This window comes from Mustela nigripes, chromosome 13, assembly GCF_022355385.1.
Source record: "Mustela nigripes isolate SB6536 chromosome 13, MUSNIG.SB6536, whole genome shotgun sequence".
Taxonomy (NCBI): Eukaryota; Metazoa; Chordata; class Mammalia; order Carnivora; family Mustelidae; genus Mustela; species Mustela nigripes.
Window position 1 is genome coordinate 121568747 of NC_081569.1, and position 20818 is coordinate 121589564.

Consider the following 20818-nt stretch of genomic DNA (forward strand, 5'->3'; position numbering starts at 1 on the left):
GAATCATATTTGAATGATACATCAAGATGTACCAATTTTATGTCCATAAACACATTCTTAACCTCACCAAGACTCAGTTTCTAAATAAGATAACACAGAGATGTTATATACTTTGCAGCATTATTACTGACATATCAAATACATCCAGCTAATGTTTCCTTTCCTTTCCTTTCCTTTTCTTTATACTTCATCTAGAAGATAGAAAGCTTGCATAACTTATACCAAGAATAGCAAATGCTAGAATTAAGAATAAACTTTCATAAAGAAAGATAGCGCTTCACAAATGGTCAATCCTTCCTTCTTTCACTTTTGATTCTATATTTTACAAATGTTCTTTTTCCATATGCAGCTTAACAAGGGACTCAAATACAGTTAATTTTCCCCCGCTTCTCTCTGGTTTTCTGGGCCCTTCACATCCACTCCTTCAAGTATGACTTTCTCCTCAGACAGGCTAACAGAGCCAACGTCTCACTACTGCCCTGGCTGTCTCTCCTCCGTGCAAGGGTGCACACGGGCCAACAGACAGCAGCCACCCCTGAAAGGCACAGGTGAGCAATGAGGTTCAATGTTACAGATCAGAGGCTGTGCTGTCAGGAAGAACAGTCTTTTGCTGGTACCACAGGAGCACTCTGCAATCAGTTTTAGAAATGCCATGGGTGCCATTTTCTCATGTTAAGGACTACTAACTTTTATTTCAAATTCTAGTGGTCATAAAATGCATTTTGAAGTTAAGAATAACCCTGAAAGAAGTTCTTTTTTTTTTTTTTCCTTATATTGTACTTTGGATCGCATGCTGTCAGTCAATCAACCTTTAAACCCAGCAGCCTACAAACATCCAAGGGAAGACTTCATTGTTCATGTCCTTTTTCTACTACTACTGACATGGAGGGTATGGATGAAGATTCAAGCAGGTGCCTCTTCTGCTCACAGTGCTAAACTTTGTGAATAAACCCAGATGTCCTCAGGGAGCTACCTAAAAAAGGAGGGAGATGGAGTAGAAACAAGGAATTACAATCCAATGTGTTTGATGCTTTATTTAAGATGGGGGTGTCAGGGAAACGGTCGCTCACCATACAATTTTTTTTTTTATTTCTTTTCAGCATAACAGTGTTCATTGTTTCTGTATCACACCCAGTGCTCCATGCAATACGTACCCTCCTTAATACCCACCACCTGGCTCGCCCAACCTCCCACCCCCCTGCCCCTTCAAAACCCTCAGGTTGTTTTTGAGAGTCCATAGTCTTTCATGTTCACCTCCCCTTCCAATTTCCCTCAACTCCCTACTCCTCTCCATCTCCCCATGTCCTCCATGTTATTTGTTATTTGAGAACCACCTTAAGGAGGAATAAGAGTTTTCCATCTTCAGAATATGGGCGGCATGCAGCTAAGGAAAGAGTATATGTATGGAGAAAAAAAAAAAAAAAACAGAAAAAAATGGAAAATTTGGAGAAGTGGAATAAATCAGCTGTCACCATGTAGGGAATAAATACAAGTAGAATGTGGGGGGAGGGGGTGAGAGACAGAATGTGATGGTGGAAAGGGTTCTTAGTGAAGAACTTTATGGCCCCCTCTGGAATTTGTGTATATCCAGCAGGAAAAAAGAAATGAAGTATAAATGTCACAGGAACATAGTTTATAATATAAAGAATAATTTGAACAGCAATGGGGATGGTTGATGATATTAGAAGCCAGGAAACTAGACATGGTTTTTGTTGTCAAAGACCTAGATGATAAGCTAGAAACCATTGGTTCTCCTCCTTCCCCCATGTCCCTCAACTCCCATTGCTTACACACATATACACAAGGAACAGATGGCTATGTCCGGGGACATTTTTGTTTGTCTAGGGAACTGACATGAACATCTGGTGACTAGACGCCAGTGATGCTGCTAAACCTCCTGCAACACACAGGAAAGCCCCTCATGACAAAGAGTTATACAGTTCAAAATGTCAGTCGTGCTGAGGTTGAAAAACCCTGCTCCAAAGACTATGCCAGTAAAGACAGAGAGAAGCCTGACTCTGAGGAACAATTTTGAAGAAATTTCAGGACTGAGAGAATGTAAGGAAAAAGAAAGAATCAAAGACATCTAAAAATTTGTCAATATGATAAGTTAGATGGCCTTAACAAATAAGATTACTTTGAATGTAATAAAAGAGGATGACATTATATTTTCTGCTTAGGGTTTCCAGTAATCTGGTATCCAGAAGAGATTGAAGGTTGGAAATAGATTTTTTAGTCACTGGCTTTTAAGTTATAACAGAGAGCATGGACGAAGGGAAATCACTGAAGTAGAGTATGTAGGGTCATAATCAGAGCTGTGCATCAGAATCCTCTGGCCTAAGAGGGCTATTGTAACTTGGTGGATTGAAAGTAAGTCCTAAGAATATGTCTCTTAAATATGCTTTCTAAAAGGATAAGCAATACATTTTGTATGCCTTTCTATGTGGAGGGAAGAAATACTGTGAAGAGTACAAGAATAGAAAATAGTCTGTGATGATACCTAGTTTTGTGGAATTCAGTTCGGATTCATGGAAATGTTTACATAAATGCAAAATAAAATAAAATAAAATAAAATAATATTTCCTAAAAATCTAAGGAAAACTGGAATAATATAGCTATCTATGTTTTGAGTTGGTGGTATAACAGATAATCCAGTCCTAGTGGCCTTAAAAATTCAGTAATGTCATGTTGCTATGTGCTGTGGACTGAATTGTGCTTACCTACTGACACCCATACTCCAGCAAAAAAATTGTGTTGAATCTTTAACTCCCAAAATAATGGATGTTATTTGGAGATGATGCCTTTGGGAGAAAATTGTATTTAAATGAGGTCATGAGGGTAGGAACTTCATGGTAGAATTGATACCTTAAAAGGACAGGAAAGGATGACAGAGCTGTCTGTCTTTCTGCCATGGAAGGACACTGTGAGAATGTGACTATCTTTAGTCAGGAGGAGGGCTCTCACCAGGAACTGAATTAGCCTGCACCTTGATCTTGGACCTTGAAGTCCACAGAACTAAGAGGAAGTGAATTTCTATTGTTTAAGCCATCCAGTCTTTGGTATATTTTTATAGCAACTTGAACTGATTAAGACATATATGTGCCAAATAGGGTTCCTGTTTTTACTCATCATATCAGTGGTGGCTGTGACATAGTGCTAATTCTGAGACAGTGGTATGTGCATTTTGAGCTAATATAAGTGCATAATTGTTCTTATATCTTTGAGAATGGGGATTTGGAGGATGTAAAAAAAAATTAATGAAATTCAGTTATATGACTCATGTGGTTCAGTAAAACTTATGTATTAGTCATAATATATTTATCTTAAAAAATAAGTACATACATTCTAACTCTAGCTAGTAAAAATGCATAAAATCCCAGCAGCAATTAGCATTACCAGCTCCAGATTGTGATGTCTCAATACCACTTCTCTGGAAAAGGAACCAAAGTCTCCTGGAGAAATGGCTAAAGCCAAGTCTGTTGTTTGGTTCCTTTTTTAAAAAGATAAATACAAAAGAAAACACAACACAGTTGTCATCCTAGGCCGACGCTAGTGCTGATTCATTATTTTGGAAACTGGTAAGAACAAGGAAAAAAAAAAACCTCTAATCTAGCGTTTATCTTTAACTTTCCCTATATATTGTGTCCCAGAGTAAAAGATTAGTTAGATGTAGAAGATTTTTTTAAGATAAGTAATCTAGATAATAAATGAAGAAAGAGTGTTGAAATTATAATGCCATTATTTTGCCACTTTAACCAACATAATAAATCTAGGTAATAATCACTAATTGCTTCTTATGTCATAAAAAGAGAGACCACCAAAAATGACATGACTTCTGCCTTTCAAACCTGAAACTGATGGATCATCTAGATTTATTTTCAGAAAATACAGGAGACAAAGTAAAAAATGACAGCTGAGGAATCAGTCAGCAAACTGCTGATGGTGAGAAACAAAAGAAACAACTCAGTTTCTTCTACAAATAAATACTAAGGAAGAAAGAAAGAGAAATAAAAAGAGAGACCAGGAGAAGAGTGGGCAGAGAGAGATCTTAAGACACTGAAGTGACATATATCAACCCCCAACTAGAATACATAATCCTTATTATAATTTGGATAAAATCAAATAAGCTTTAAAATAACAATTTATTATTTTTAAAGATTTATTTCTTTATTTGAGAGAGAAAGAGAGAGACAACATGAGAGAGAATCCCAAGTAGACTCTCCACTGAGTGGGGGGCCTGACATCAGACTTGGTTCCATGATGACCTGAGTCAAAATCAAGGGTCAGGGGCACCTGGGTGGCTCAGAGGGTTAAAGCATCTGCCTTTGGCTCAGGTGATGATCCTAGGGCCCTGGGATAGAGCCCCATATCAGCAGGGAGCCTGCTTCCTCCCTCTCTCTCTGCCTGCCTCTCTGCCTACTTGTGACTTCTGTCAAATAAATAAATAAAATCTTAAAAAAAACAAAAGCAAAAACAAATGTCAGATGCTTAACTGACTGAGCCATCCAGGTGCTCCTAAATAGCAATTCATGAAACGATATGGTTAATTTTAAAACTGATATCAATTATAATTATATTTAATTATATTTAATTTAAATTTTAATACTGATATCAAGGAATTAATGCTAAGTTTAAGTATGATAGTGGTATGTGATTATGTTTCAAGATATTCCTTTTCTAAGATATTCGCTAATGTATTTTTGGTTGGAAAGAAATAACTTAGATTTGCTACAAATCAATTTGGGCGATTGGGAGTCAAAGTGGGTTTAGAAGAAACAAGTTAGCTATGAACTGAAAATTATTGAAATAGATGTATGGATACTGATTTTTCTATTCTCTGTATTTGGCATATGTTTGAAACTTTTCATAATGATAAAGTTTTGTAAAACTTCTCAGGTGATTATGTTTAAGCCAGGTGCCAATTAAGAAAAACAAGGTAAGAATCCTAAGACTAGGAACATGGATTTGAAGAATTTTCTGAGTGAAAATTAACATCAACAACTGACTCTGGGAAAGAAAGGCTACATGACCTTTGGTGCAAATCCAGGGGGCGCTGGCGGAAGTTCCGAGAAGAGAAAGTTTTAGTCTCTGCCCTCATAGAATTAAAATTGGACTCATCCAGAGGTTTTTGTTCTATATTGCTCCCATCATAAAAGACACTCTCTGTGTGTATATATGCAGACACACACACATGTATACACACATGGACACGCTGGTAATTAATTACATGGTTTTCATTTGATCTCTTATAGTTCTTAGAAATCTATCAAAAACTTTGGAATATATATATTTTTTAACCCTCTCCTATCTCCCCTCAGTGCCGTCATTGAATTCCACCACTGTGTACATTTTTACATATTTGAACAACTGTTCAGAAGAAATGTGATGGGCTTAGTCAAATTGATTGGATTGGAAATAAATGAGGACACATACAAAAAGAAAGAATGTGGACCTGAGATCTGTGATTATAGGAAATGTGGAGAGATTCATCTGGAGCCCAGGAAATTTAAAAAATTTGCAGAGCCTTGATCCAGAGTTTACGCTGCTCCTTTTTATAATGCTATTCAAGGTGCAAAAGAAGTTTTATAGACTAAACATTGTTGAACATTATCATGAAGGGTAGCCTTAAAGAGAAAATAATTCACAACAGAACAGTGTGCCAGGTGTTTGTGGTAGAGTAGGAAAGTGGGCAGAATATGTTGTTGGTGCTTTAAGCCCCAAAGGCTCTGATATAAGCTTCCCTCACTACTTTAGGACCAGCCAGTGATAAGCCTCTGTTTCCTGTTCCCCAAACTCACCTCAACTCACTCCAGACCATGACCAAGACTATGTCTGGACATTTAAGATGAACAGTCTATGTTAAGACCCTTTTGTAAGCCTGGCGTCCCCTAACGTCTCTGTGACTTGCTGTTCAGTATGTCTGACACCTCCAGGTTCTAAGGACAGAAATGTCATGGAGATTTGTGACTATCTTGTGAGAAAATGTAATTATTGATGAACCCCATATAATTGTGAAACGTTTTAAGAATTGTTTAAGTGTCTATGCATCGAACAATATGGCAGAGTTAACTGGAAAGCAAAAAACACAATGCCAACAGGTCATTCAGCTTGCCTACTTTTCAGTTCCTCAGTGCAGGCCTCTCTGAACCCCATTGAGTAATAAGTATTTACAGTTTGGGGCTTCATTGTGCACATTTTCCTATGTGTGTGCCCCCCATTTAACAATTCTGATTCAGGAAGTAGCTCTATTCCCTCTGAAACAGATGACAACCTGTACATTGCATAAGCTTATACTTCTCAGGGCCCAGGAGTCTATTTAAACACACATTGAATCCTGGACGCCTCAATAGAGACGTCTTGAATTACCCCCAAATAATTGTGCCATTCAGAGAACTCTAGATTGTTTCACAGGGCACTGAAGCCTATGGTCTAAGAGTTGCCTCATGTGATGGGGACATCACATGACTCAAGACAAATGGTTTATTAAGCCCAGAAAGGTTAAGAGTTGTCAGAGCCTGAATGTGCCTATTGTATTTCAGTAATTGCCACTTAGTATTTGATTTAATGAAAGCTTAGAAGTAGGAATGTTTCTATAGACATGGCTGTTATGCTAATTTTTACTATACCCTTCTCTGTCTTCCCAAACTACATTCAGAAACCTCTGTTTTCTATTATAGAACCACTTTCACTCCCCCTGCTTTCTGCATACATTCCCAAATCTCTCAATGGCCTCATTAAAGACAACTACTGTAAATTATAGGGTCTCTGGTTAACTAGCTCAGCCTGTCCCAATCTAAAGATGCAAATTCCATTGCATATACTGGACAAAATTTATGTCTGTCTTCTAGACATGTTAGGCAATCCAATCTTCTTTATAGAAGACTGTTTCTTGGTCAAATTGGTTAACTGTTTCCAATTATGCATGTCTTGGTGGGAACCTATATATGCATACTTGAAACACCTTGTTATATTCTCTCAGTTCTAAGCTAGGAAAAGGTACTTCATTGCTTTTATAAAACACCCATTGATAATAGTAAAGTCAGAGAATCTGGAAGGAGCTAGTTTCATCACATTCAGCCCTTGGAGTTATACAAGCCTCTGCTGGTAATGGTAGTGGAAAACAATGATTCCCATCCTATGGGAACTGAAATTCCATAGCAGGGGCTAATTAACCATCATTAGGGTGTTAACTATTGTTCTATTGCTAACTCTACGCTGGACAGATTCCAAAACTTGAAGATCCAGGATCCAAATTTATTCTCTTATTAGTATTTACAATTTTCAGTCTATGCAACAGTTGGAAATTAACTGCTTTTTTCCCTGATTATAAAGCCACATTCCCTTTCTCTCTCTCTCTCTCAATCTCTCTCAGTCCGTGTGTGCGCGCGTGCACAACTGATTGAAGGCAAAGAAGAAAATTTAAAGAAAAAAGAAAAAAAAAAGAGAGAAGAAAAATACCTTGACCATCTCTGTAATTCTGTACCAAACATCTTCTGTGCTTCTTAACACCAAATTAAATCTCTGTTCTTTGTTTTCTTGTTCTGACTGGAACCAGCAGCAAAAGATGATGAAAATCTACAAGATAAATTATTCTGTTTTCCAATGAAGTTGTAGATACCGCAAAAATTTTAAGAGGCAAAGGCTCTGCAGACAGGAAGTTTTGAAGAATATCAACGCCCTAGGGCTTTCTCAGAATATATTCAAGTCCCTAGATTATCATTTTAAACTCTTACAAAATCATTTCAAATCCTTTGAAAGGCAATACTGAAGGAGGTTAATAGTTAAAATGAAAGTTATATGCAAACAATAAATCAGGAAACACTACAAAAAAACTAACAGTGTACTGTATGGTGGTGCCTAACACAACATAATAAAAATAAATAAATAAATAAATAAAAATGAAAGGAAACTCCTGAAAGCAAGAAAGAAAAAAAAAAAAAAAAGAAAGAAAGAAAGAACATATGAAGAAGAGCTTCAATGAGATTGGTTTAAACATTTAATAAATCAACATACAACTAAAGCAAGCTCATTAGCAAAAGGAAAAGAAAATAAAAACTGAAAAAAAAAAAGTGAGGGCAGAACTCCGCCCCCACCCCCCACCCCCCACCCCGTAGCAGTTGGGAATGGCTTCAAAAATAGCTAAGATAGACAGCTGTCTTCCAGCATAATTTAAAGAGCCTGTGGAAAGCAAGTAGGCCTTAGTATAGCTCTTCCTCAGATTGCCACCTATGCCTAAAATTGTGGTAGAATAGAAAAAGTAGCCTACGACAAGCACCTCTGGAAGAAGTAGTCTAAGACATTTATTCCAAATGACTTACTAAATAATATTCAAAGCTAATTTCATCTCAGAATGAGTGGAGATACTTTGAAAACATAAGCAGCTGTTGAAAACAGAGAGACCAATCCAGAAGATCTGGAAACTGGCAGGTAATATAAAGAATAGCCTTGATTATGATATTTAGAACCCATAAAAACTAAAAAGATTATGCCAGATATATTAAGCAGAATAAAATGATTACATAGATCTAGTAAATTCCAAAGGCCAATGATATTATATCCTATTTTGAGCTAATTAATCAGTCCTACTATATTGGGTCCTCTGCATTTGCTCTGCCTATCCAGTATTCTGAAGGGCAGGCTGGAGAGAACTTGGACAGAAGAATTGTAGTGGAAGTGGTCTTAGACAAGTCCTATATGTTTCCTGCTTTACAATTTCACCAACTGCCTGACTGATTTTAGACAAAGAATGACTTCCCAGAACCTCTAATTCCTACTGGAAAGGAAAGTCGAGGGTTCTAGAGACATGGCACAGAGAAACACAGACATTTTTACCTCTGTCTTGATGTGAAAGACATCAGATTAAATCCTCAGCCTCAGTTTCCTTATCATTCGCTATCGCGTATCTGACATTTCTTGGGCCCTGGCTCATTGGGAGGGATATTAGGCAATCATCGAAAAGTAGATGAGGGCAAGAGGAATGTGACTAGAACCATCCTGGTAAGTTACAGATACAACCTTATACTTCTGAACCAATAATGTCAAAACTTACATAGGCATCAGAATCCCCAAGGACACTTGACTCTAGATCCATTGACTCAGAATCCCCTGGACAGGATTTCTGGTCTTGTTATTTTTAATAAATTCCTCAGAAAATTCTCCTGTTCTTAGCCTGGCACTTTTCCGTGGCCTGACACTTGGGAGCCACTGCTTTTTATTCTATTGTTTGTTATGGGCCTTTTATGTTTCATGCCATAAATCATATTCCCAAGAGCACTTTCAACAACTTTTAAACTCTTTTCTTCCATTTCTTTTAAACTCTCATTTCCTCAATGCCCTTTGCCTGTTGTAGGGATCTAATTCCCAACCCACATGCGTTTTCCAGCGCTTTCAAGTATATTTTACAACAGATCCTCAATGGGTGTGAGTCGACAGAAGGAGTGGAATCCCCCCTTCCCTTTGTAACCCCATAAGGTCCTCCCTGGTTAAGCAACTCAGCCTGCAGGTTTGCTGGTACCAAGTTTTAAAGAGGAGGTCAAATGTAATGTCAGAAAATCATAAGCTAGTCATACCCATTTGTGAGGTTCATGGCAGAATCATAAAAATAAAGCACTGAGTGAGAAGATCTAGGTTCAAGTTCCAGTGTTTATATTGATTTGTTGAACAACTTGGATGAGTCATTTAATCTCTCTAAACCTGTTTCTTCATTTGCCACTTGAGAATTTTATTATCTGCTTTATCTTCACCGAAGGGTGCCTCAAGGACCAAATTAGTAGAAAGTGCCACCAAATAGAAGGAATTACAATAAATCTAAGAAACAACTTCAAAGATCCATTCTTATAACCTCAGGGTCAAGTTGTTGTTGTTTTAAAATGTTTGTTTGTTTTGTTTTTGTATATCTGTACCCTTCTTATTATCAGTGATTCTTCTCATGTGTGGAGATCCAGAAGGACCTGATGTGCCTTAGAAGTGTTTCTTGTCTTGAAATCTATGAAAAGGAAAGAAAATAAAATACAATTTCATTTTTTTCTCCTTGTATTACTTTCCTAAAGCCATTTTTGACAAGTTACCACAAACGAGCTATCTTTAAGCAACAGAAATTTATCCTTTTGCATTTCTGGAAGCCAGAAGTCTAAAATCCAGGAGTTGGCTGGGGCAGGCACCCGCCTCTGAGTCTCTGAGGTAGAATCCCGCTTTTCTTCCTCTGCCGTGTGGTCACTAGGCAATCCTTGGTGCTTCAGGGTTTATAGAAGCCCAGCCCTAATCTCTGTCTCCTTTCATGCCTATCTTTCTTCTGTGTGCATCTGTGTCCAAATATCTCTCCTCTCATACAGACATTGGTCCTTCTCTCCAGAACATTGGTCATTCTATCCATTTTAACCCAGTATGACCTCATCTTAACTTGATTATGTCAGCGAAGATTCTATTTCCACATAAGGTCACATTCATAGATTTTTGAGTGGGCATAATTCAGAGGGAACACTATCCAATTCAATACACTTCTATTGAATATTTTTTCTTCTTTTTCTTGAGCCTCTTTCATGTCTAATTTTTCTTTTTTTTTTTTTAAAGATTTTATTTATTTATTTGACAGAGAGATCACAAATAGGCAGAGAGGCAGGCAGAGAGAGAGAGGAGGAAGCAGGCTCCCCGCTAAGCAGAGAGCCCGATGTGGGACTCGATCCCAGGACCGTGAGATCATGACCTGAGCCGAAGGCAGCAGCTTAACCCACTGAGCCACCCAGGCGCCCCTCATGTCTAATTTTTCAAAAGCATTCCACATCTTGTAATATCTTATTGTAAAAACATATACTCTTTTTTTTTTTTTTTTTTTTACCGTGGGAGAAGATTGGCATTTGAAGGTTTAGATTCGAGGGTTAAATTAGAGGCTTTAAATCTTCCTTGGAGGAATAGATTAGTTCAACTGCTACTGGGAAGGTAGGACGACTGTGAGAGGCAACTCAAAGCATAGCTCATGGTCTTTAGGTCCATGACACTATAGAACATTTTCTAGTTCTGTTCAGATATTTGGGTAAAGATGAGGAGCCAAAACAAAATTGCAGATTTATCTGGTGAATGTCATATTTGTGAACAATGAAGCTAAATCAGCTCATCAGGAAACAAACCTATGTCTCAATAAAAGATTTTTATAGTACTAATATATGAGCATTATTTCAAGTTCAATGTTTGCTTATGAGTTGATTTCTGGAAGATTTCTGGAGAAAACGTGATTTCCAGAAGAAAGTCCAATGGAAAGGGAGATGCTATGGATGAAGAACTTAATATTTAAACACCACAACATTTTATAAAGGATTATTAATTGGTTTGGGATGTAAACACTTGAACTTGATCTCTAAAATGAGCATGAATCTATCATGCTTTGCTTTTCAGCTTTTTTTAAAATCATGCTTTTCTTTCTTGTCTTACTTATCAGGAAGTTCAGAACTCAGTTTAGTCATGTTAAGACCCTATCTATTTTACTGACAGTATAAAACAGAATCCATTCATCTAGGAGTTCCCCTCCTTGTTTATGATTTTTCATTTTATAATCCTATAGTTCTAACAAAAGTATGGCATATGTTTTTCCATTTTATTGCCAAATACACTATAACAGGTAGATTAAGTTGGTGGTAGAAATTATTAGGCTGATGAAGTAGATGAAATTGATCATATTCAACAATTTTTTTTAAAGATTTCATTTATTTATTTGATATATATAGAGAGAGAGAGTACAAGTAGACAGCATGGCAGGCATGGGGAGAGGAAAAGCAGGCTCCCCACTGAGTAGAGCCGAATGCAGGGCTCGATCCCAGAACCCTGGGATCATGCCCTGAGTCGAAGGAAGATGCTTAACCCACTGAGCCAGCCAGGCGTCCCTGCCCTATGTTCAATAATTTTTATGTATACCAAAGATAACTGCATACGTTTCAAACATAAATAAACAGATAAATAAATAAATAAATAAATAAATAACAAGCAAATAATACCCATCAGCAGAAATTTACTGCAAATAGGCTTGCCACCACATATCCTATTTTTTTTTTCTTTTTAAGATTTTATTTATTTATTTGACAGAGATCACAAGTAGGCAGAAAGGCAGGTGGAAAGAGGAGGAAGCAGGCTCCCTGCTCAGCAGCGAGGCAGATGCAGATGCTGGGCTCGATCCCAGAACCCTGATATCATGACCTGAGCTGAAGGCAGAGGCTTTTAACCCACTGAGCCACCCAGGTGCCCCCACATGTCCTTTTCTGATATGGTTACTAGAGTATTATATTTGGGAAATGCATTCAACCTTAACACATTCGTTAAACAAGTTTTATTGAGCATTTTCGATGTGCTGAATACCAGGACATGTGCCAATAGACTAGGTAAAACAGACATTTATGGTCTTTTATAACTTGCAGCCCAACTGGAGTCAAAACCATGTTGATCAATTTTTTTAAACATCCCAACCGTATTTATTATGTGAAAGTTGAAATAAAATATAAAATCAGTCATATTAAGGAGCTTCAAAATGGAGCTGGAAGGCCATTAAGGCTTTGGATCTTATGTACATCCTCGCTGGGTAGAACTATGAACTTTTGAACTGAGCCCAACCCCAAATTGTCCAAGGTCTCTGCACAGAAACCTTCAACTTGCTATAGTAATGGACCTCTGCTTGGCTGATAACCTTAGCAACCAATTATACCTGGCCAAGATTAGTTTTCTGCTGCCAATACCAATCTGAATTATTTGTAAACAACATATACAATCATTTTCTTTTTGTCTTTTTTTTTAAATTTTTAATTAATTTTTTATTTTTTATAAACATATATTTTTATCCCCCGGGGTACAGGTCTGTGAATCACCCTTTAAAACCCCCTGACTTTTGTTCCCTAGGGGGATACAATTTGGGTGTTACCTGAATCTGTGTTCCTTGAACTGCAATTCCAAGACCCCAAATGCATCCTTTTGTTCGATTTCAGCACTGCCTCTTTTCTTGGTCAATAACTGAAATCTTACAAGGCTTCAAGCACTTTGCTAGGCTCTGAGAAGCAAAAGTAAGCAAAACATAAAAGATGATCCCTGCCCTGGCATTCTGGTCCTTTATCCTTAGCCTAAGCACATCAATCAATTTCATTCCAGTGATCAGTACTTTAAAAAAAAAAGGACACCTTTGTGGCTTTGTCATTAAGCCTCTGCCTTTGGCTCAGGTCATGATCCCAGCCAGAGTCCTTGATCAAGCCCCACACACATAGGGTTTCCTGCTCAGCAGGAAGTCTGCATCTCCCTCTCCCACTCCCCCTGCTGGTGTTCCCTCCCTCACTGTGCCTCTGTCAAATAAATAAATAAAATATTTTATTAAAAAAATATATATTTTTTAAAAAGGCAGTGTGTTAAGGGAATTCAGAATAGATAGGATCTGATCATTTATGGGCTTCATCAAGCGGAAGTTTGACTAGGAAGGAACTGAATGAAAAAGCAGGTCAGTGGGATATTGCAGATGGGGAGTTCCGTGTCGGGGAAATTGCTTGCTCTGGGACCTGTAAGAATGTGGGGCTGAAGTGGGGGTGGGAGTGAAGGTTGAGGGATCAGCAGTTCAGGCAAAGGAGGGCCTTGAAGCCCTCTGTAAGATCTTCACCTTGATCTTAAAATTCTAGAGAAGCCATTAACCCTTATGCAGAGGAGTCTGAGAATCCAATTTGCATTTTAAAAAATGTATGCAGCTGCCATAAGGCAAAAGGAATGGATAGGAAATAAAAAGAGTAAAGGCAAGGGCAGTCTGGAGCCTCCTGCATCCCAAGGACACACTGCATCTTGCATAGACAGACGGTGCATAGGCTACTGCACCAAGGCTGCTTCAGTAGGAAACAGGGTGATGGTGATACAGCAAGGTTTACACACAGGGCACTGCTGAACCACAGAGCAGGGGACTATCCACCAGAGCCAAGGCATGTGGAGCTTGGATTCAAGATCATGTTCAAGAAGAGTTTCAAAGGGCAAGTGGGCCTCTCACTGCAACTACAAATTCTTGTGCACTACCGTGTCCTATCATCTAAGGAAGCCGGAAAGAGAAGTAGAGACTAGACAAAAATCCAGGTCGTTCCCCATGGGTGTGTATTTATAAGTCATCTTATCCCTCTGTGACTCAGTTTCCTCATTTGACATATGGGAACATAATGCTTTCTCTACTTCATAGAAAGAGTCCTACCAGAAAATGTAAGAGAATTTTGACAAAAGAGAATACTATAAAAGTGTAAGTTATTATTAACTTTTTGCATAATTTTTGATAGCTTATCTTCCCAAAATATGAGAGAGAATAGGACTGAATATGTTCTTATGCTCAGAGAAAAAGACATTATTGTCTCCCTTCCCATTATGTGACTTTAAAGGTTTTAATTCAGAGCATTTTGTATAGAGCTCTGCACCCTGTGGGTGCTAAATAATTACTCGTCAACTGACCTGTTATTAAATGTTACTTTTAATCACCTTGCAGATAGAATTTAAAGCAGGCTACAGAAGGACAAGCTCGATAACCTAATGGATCTTAAACTGTCTGGGAGTCTGCTGCATTGCATTTGAATTCATAAGCTATCAGAGCTTAATTTCTTTAGAGAGAAACTAGTGCTCAATGAGCTTTTTCTACAAGAAGGAATTTCGGGGAAAAAAAAAAATCTTTCAAGGGGACAATTATTTCTTTCACAGGATAACCTTTCCTTCAAATACCTCTGGTTGGTAAAACCTCTTAAGTTTTAGAGGGAAATGAATTCTGTAGAATTATATCTGCATTGCCTTTTTTAAACAAAAGAAAGGAAAGAGGTAATTTGAAAAACTGCTCCAATAAAAATCCAAATTCCTAGGCCACTTTTACAGAGTCTCTGTCTACACTCAGAACATTTGGTTTGACCAACACGGGGAGGCATCCTTTCCCATTCACGGCGGCTCTCTGAGTGTGTGAGCCTCCAGGTAACTGGTTGGCGGTGCACAGGGCTGTTTGGGTGAGCTGAAGGAAGCCATGATTTAGTCTTCCTTCTGAATACATTTCAGCTTCCTCCTCAAAGGCAGAATGGTACTCTGTAGCCTTTGGCTAATGGGGTCTCAGGTGTGGCTTTCAAAAGCCAATGATCAAGTAAGTTTGGTGCTGTTAAACTTGATTTTTTTTTTTTTTTTTTTTTTTTGGGACCAAATTCTGGATGACTTCTAAACATTTAGAGGACTGTATTTTCTAGGTTCTGGTATTTTTCAAACATTAAACACAGATATATTTGGATATAGAGATAGATGTGTTACACAGGTAACCACCTACCAACAATGAAACATTCCTGAAATTTTCTAAGACTCTGTTTCATCATCTGAATGCTGGTGATATTAATTGTGCCAAACCCATATGACTGTTGGCATTATTGAAAAGCAAAACTCTCAGCACATCCCTTAATCCACCGAAGTACCTAATACATATTGGCCGTTGTACTCAGCTACTTCTGAGGGTCATAGTTAGAATAAAGATTATCTATGCAGATTGGCTTCCAAAAAGTGCTAGCCCCTTCTTCTTAAGATTCTTTCTCTGAGGTAACTAATGACAACCATAAACATATTTCTATTATACAGTATAATTACAAAAATCACATATTCCTGTTAATTAAATTATCCCATATACTTAAACAAAGGTTATCCATTGCCATTTGCTTATGTACAAGTTCTACTAAATATAATTTTTATGTCTTTGTGGTATTCAAAGATGTGAAACATCCCACAATGTCTCAAGGTCAACATTATGAATTATGTATATTCTTATACTAATACACTGAATGATGATTAAAAGAGTCTTGATTAATAGAATGCTACCTGAAAAAACAGCCATTATGACAAAATACCCAAGGTGGAATTTTAGAACCCAAACAATACACAAACATTGTAAAACTAATGTCTCATCTTACAGATGGAAAAATGGATATATATCCATTCATTCATGTGTATGTATACATAGTAGTTACACACATACATAGTAGTTAAAAAAAATAAGGTCCAAATCTCAATTCTAACGGTATTAGTTATTAGATGTGTGAGTTAATATCCAATGTAATTTGCTCATCTGTGTCTTAGGGGTTGAAATTAATAAAATCCTATTAATTTACTATGTACTACTAAAGTGTAAGACCCAAGAGATTATGGTTCTATTAGTTTTCTGTTGCTGCGTAACTTATCACAAACTTAATGGCTTTAAACAACACTCTTTAATTATATCATACTTTCTATAGGTTCTACGTCTGGATAGAGCTCAACTGGGTTTTCTACTGATGGTCTGCATTCATTTGTTGAAATTATCATAACAAAATACCACAGAATGGGTAGACCAAAACACAGAAATTTTTTTCCTCATAATTCTGGAGGCTAGAAGTCTATGATCAAGCTGTTGGAAGCCTTAATTTCTTCTGAGGCTTCTCTTCTTGTCGTTCATATGGCCATCTTCTCTGTATCTGCACATGGTCTTTTCTCAGGACACATGCCTCCTTGGTGTCTCCTCCTATGTCCTAATTTCTTCTGATAATGATGACACTGCTCATGTGTCCTAACAGCCTCATATTAATGTAATTTTCCCTTTAAAGTCTTATCTCCAAATACAGTCCCATTCTCAAGTACTACAGGTTAGAGCTTTAAGATATAAAATTTGGGGGAACACTATTTAGCCCATAACAAGGTCTTATATGACCAAGGTGTTAGTTGGAGCCATACTCTCTTCTGAGCTTTGAGGGTCTTCTCCAAAATCCTTGGTTGTTGACCAATTCATTTTTGTTTGGTCTAAGTTGTTGTAATTTTAAAAATAAATAAATAAATAAATAAATAAAAATAAATTGTATATGTCCACTTCAAAAGATATTTCTTTAGAATAATTTTTCTTATCAAGAAGCTACCAAGATGATTTATCAAATAAGACAAATTCTGGAATAAGAGTTATGTATCCATTTACATATATATGTATTTTAGATCATACATTTATATACATTTTATTTTTTTAAAGATTTTATTTATTTATTTGACAGAAAGAGACAACAAGAGAGGGAAAGCAAGCAGAGGGAATTGGAGAGGGAGAAGCAGGCTTCCCGCTGAACAGGGAGCCCAATGCAGGGCTTGATGCCAGGACCTCGGGATCATGAGCTGAGCTGAAGGCAGTTCCTTAAAGACTGAGCCACCCAGGTGCCCCACATTTATACACATTTTTAAAAAGGAAGCCTTCAGTAGACCTTGATCTTAATCTCTGGGCTTCCCTCCCTGTGAAATTTTGTATCTCTCAATTAGTCTGGCCAATAGAATGACTTTCACCTTAACTTTATCACCAACTATTCTGTTTTGAAGCCACTTTTTAGATGATTTACTTATTAATAAGTCCTCCGCTGAATATATACACTTGGTTAATAACTATCAACCATTTCCCAATTGTTATTTATGGAAGTCTTTGATTGTATTCCATTATATGATACCAAACACTTTAAGACTCAACAAGTACTCACTGAAGGGTGTGGATACATAATGCTGCAGTGGTCTCCTATCTCTCTCTCTCTCTCTCTTCTTTCTCTTGTATGCGTGCTCCATGTTTCCAGTTTTGTTATATGTGGTTAGATTTCTACAAGTTGAGATGAAGAGAAATAACACTTTCTGCTTATGATCCAAACTGAAAGTGGAGGCTTAATTTGTCAAAAACAAAACAAAACAAAAATACTACCTCCCATTCCTTGAGATGAGTGACAAACCTTTCCTTGTTCCTCTACTCTACAGCCCCTTAGCATCTTAGGGGAAATATGACCCTTTAGCAACTTCATTCTATTTAAGTCTTCCAGTGGGTCGGTCCTAATTTTATATGATACTTAAGTATCTCAAAAGTGATAAATTAAACTTGGTGTTTAAACAATATTTAAAAATAATCTATGATAAATTTTCTTCTTTAGAAAATTTCATTTTCTTTAGTCTGCTTTAGTCTGCACTCAATTTTTCTTTTCATCATGCACACCCCTCCCCCTGGATTTTTTCTTTACCCTTGTCAGGGCATTCTTTTGATTATTACAAGTTCTTCTCATAGTTTTTGAGAAAATCCGAATGTAAGCTCATATCGTTGTTAACAATTTCAGACAATATGGACTTCCTACTTACAGTTTAGACTGAAAATTCATCAGTTGCCCTCAATTATAGGGAAAGAAGTTTCTTATTAGATAATCATTAAATTAATTTTGAATCCATAGAACTAGTTTTAGGAAATTTTGTTTATTTCCTTTGGTATTCATGGGTATTTTCAGAAATAACTAAATCTTACTCGGTACAAGTAGTGTATTGGGATACTCTCTCTCATAAATGCCAAATCAAGTGTTCTTACTCTATTTGTATGCTAACCAAAATTCTTCATATCAGGCCCTAATTTTTTAAAAAACTGTGTAAGAAAACCCAAACTTAGAGAAAGGAACATAAGTGGAGTTGACACTTTCTCTGTTTTTCAGAAAGGTTACTTATTTTTTTAAATGTTTTTAATTGATTTTATTTACTTTTTTGCCCATACATGAAGTTCTATAACATTGTGGATCACTTGTTTCTGAATCACCTGGGCTGATGTTTAGTTTATTGAGTTTTTCAACCCAAATATATATGGCCAGCCTCTGACATACTGAATCAGAATTTCTGGAGAGAGACTTTGCAGCATCTTCAAGTTAATTAATTCATTCAACCAATATTGTACCTGGTAATTGTCCTAGGTACTGGTGATACAACTGTGAACTGATCCTGTCTACTTCTACTAGAGGGAGAGGGACTTAGAGATTTTCATTTCAGATAGAATAACAAAAGAAGACATCATTGAGGCAAAGGCATGAAGGAGAAGAGGAAGTGTTCCCACAAGGTATGTGGAAGCAAGGACTGGCCAGACAGAAGGAATGGTAGTTTAGATGGAGGTGTCTGATATGTCTAAAGAGCAGCACGAAGTCCACTATAGCTGGAGAAGCTAACTGCTGTAGAGACAGTGTTGCTGGGTCCAAAGGGCATGCATTCTGGGGACAGATTGCCTGTGCCTGTGTCAATCCCTCATGTGCTGGGTGACCTCAAGCAAATTTTTTAATTGCTCTGTGCCTCAGTTTATTTATCTATAAAATGTGAATAATAATTAGACCATGATTAGTTTGTTATGAAATTTAGTGAGTTAATATTTGTACCTACTTGACATTTGTATTAGTCAGGTTTTTCCAGTGAAACAGAACCACAGGGCATATTTTAGATGTATGTAAGAGGAAATGCATTGTGAGAATTGGCTTACATGTTTATGGAGGCTGAGGAGCCCCATGGTCTACCACTCACAAGATGGAGAAATAGGAAAGCCTACAGTATGATTCAGTCTAAGTCTGAAGACCTGGGAACCATTGGTTTAAATCTCAGAGTCTAAAATCCCAGTAACTCTGATGTCCAAAGACAGGAAAAAATGGACATCCCACGTCAAGAAGAGAAATGAGGAAATCATTCACCATTCCTTCTGTTTATCCAGAGTGCGAGGGTGGAATTTCTCCATGTAGTCTGCTGAATCACATGCTGACCTCGTCTCGAAATACCTTCGCAGAGATACGCAAAAATATGTTTTACCACCTATCTGGGTGTCTCTTAGCCCAGTCAAATTGACACAAAGTTAACCACCACAATACTCATAAAAATAGGGAATAACAGAAAACAAGGTCAGTGGTTAAGAAGCACCAATGTGTAGAACATTCAGTTTTACTCCGATTGAGTTGGAAAACTGTTACAGGCTTTGAGCAGAGGAATTGTGACATAAAATGTATATTTTAAGTAGGACAAACATTTGTATTTTGTCTCATTCTCAATTAATGAACTCTCTGGAAGGAGCACTTTGAAGTATACATTCAACTTGTCACATTTATTTTATTTTATTGTTGTGGCTGTCAATATCTAAATTGCAAAAATCTCTTCAGTTTATTTATTTTTTTAAGATTTTACTTATTTATTTGACAGAGAGAGACACAGTGAAAGAGGGAACACAAGCAGGGGGAGAGGAAGAGGGAGAAACAGGCCTCCCACAGAGTAGGGAGCCCAATGCTCCAGGACTCTGGGATCATGACCTGAGCCGAAGGCAGACGCTTTGCGCCTGAGCCACCCAGGTGCCCCCAAAATCTCTTCATTTTAAAATATCATCAGAGGGGCGCCTGGGTGGCTCAGTGGGTTAAAGCCTCTGCCTTCAGCTCAGGTCATGATCTCAGGGTCCTGGGATCGAGACCCGCATCGGGCTCCCTACACAGCAGGGAGCCTGCTTTCTTCTTCCTCTCTCTCTGCCTGCCTCTCTGCCTACTTGTGATCTCTGTCAAATAAGTAAATAAAATCCTTAAAAAATAATAAAACATCATCAGATATGTCTAAGGGTTAATTTATTCTCCATCACTTGTCATGTTATCCTACTAATCAGTAAGAAAATACCTCTCGTATTTTCCCTGTTGTGATAACCTAACACAACTCATTACGTCCAAACTTCTTGACCCCCAGTTTCTTCATTCATCGCACAGGACATACATATTTTTTCAACTTATTTCCCTGTGTTACTTGAGAGTAAAAAATATATATGAGCTCATTGAAATTAACAAAATGCTTTGGAAATAAATGCTTGATCACCCATGGCATTATGCCAGCCTCTCTCTGTGTTAAAGCACTGGGCTCCCTGACTGCTCTACTATCTTTTTAGGTTAGTAAAACTCATTTGAACAGGAAATTTCTGATAATCATTTCAGACAACTGGCCAAGTCATCACTCATGCATGACTATTACAGATAGTCAGCACTCTCTGGAATATTAGGGAGTCAGACTA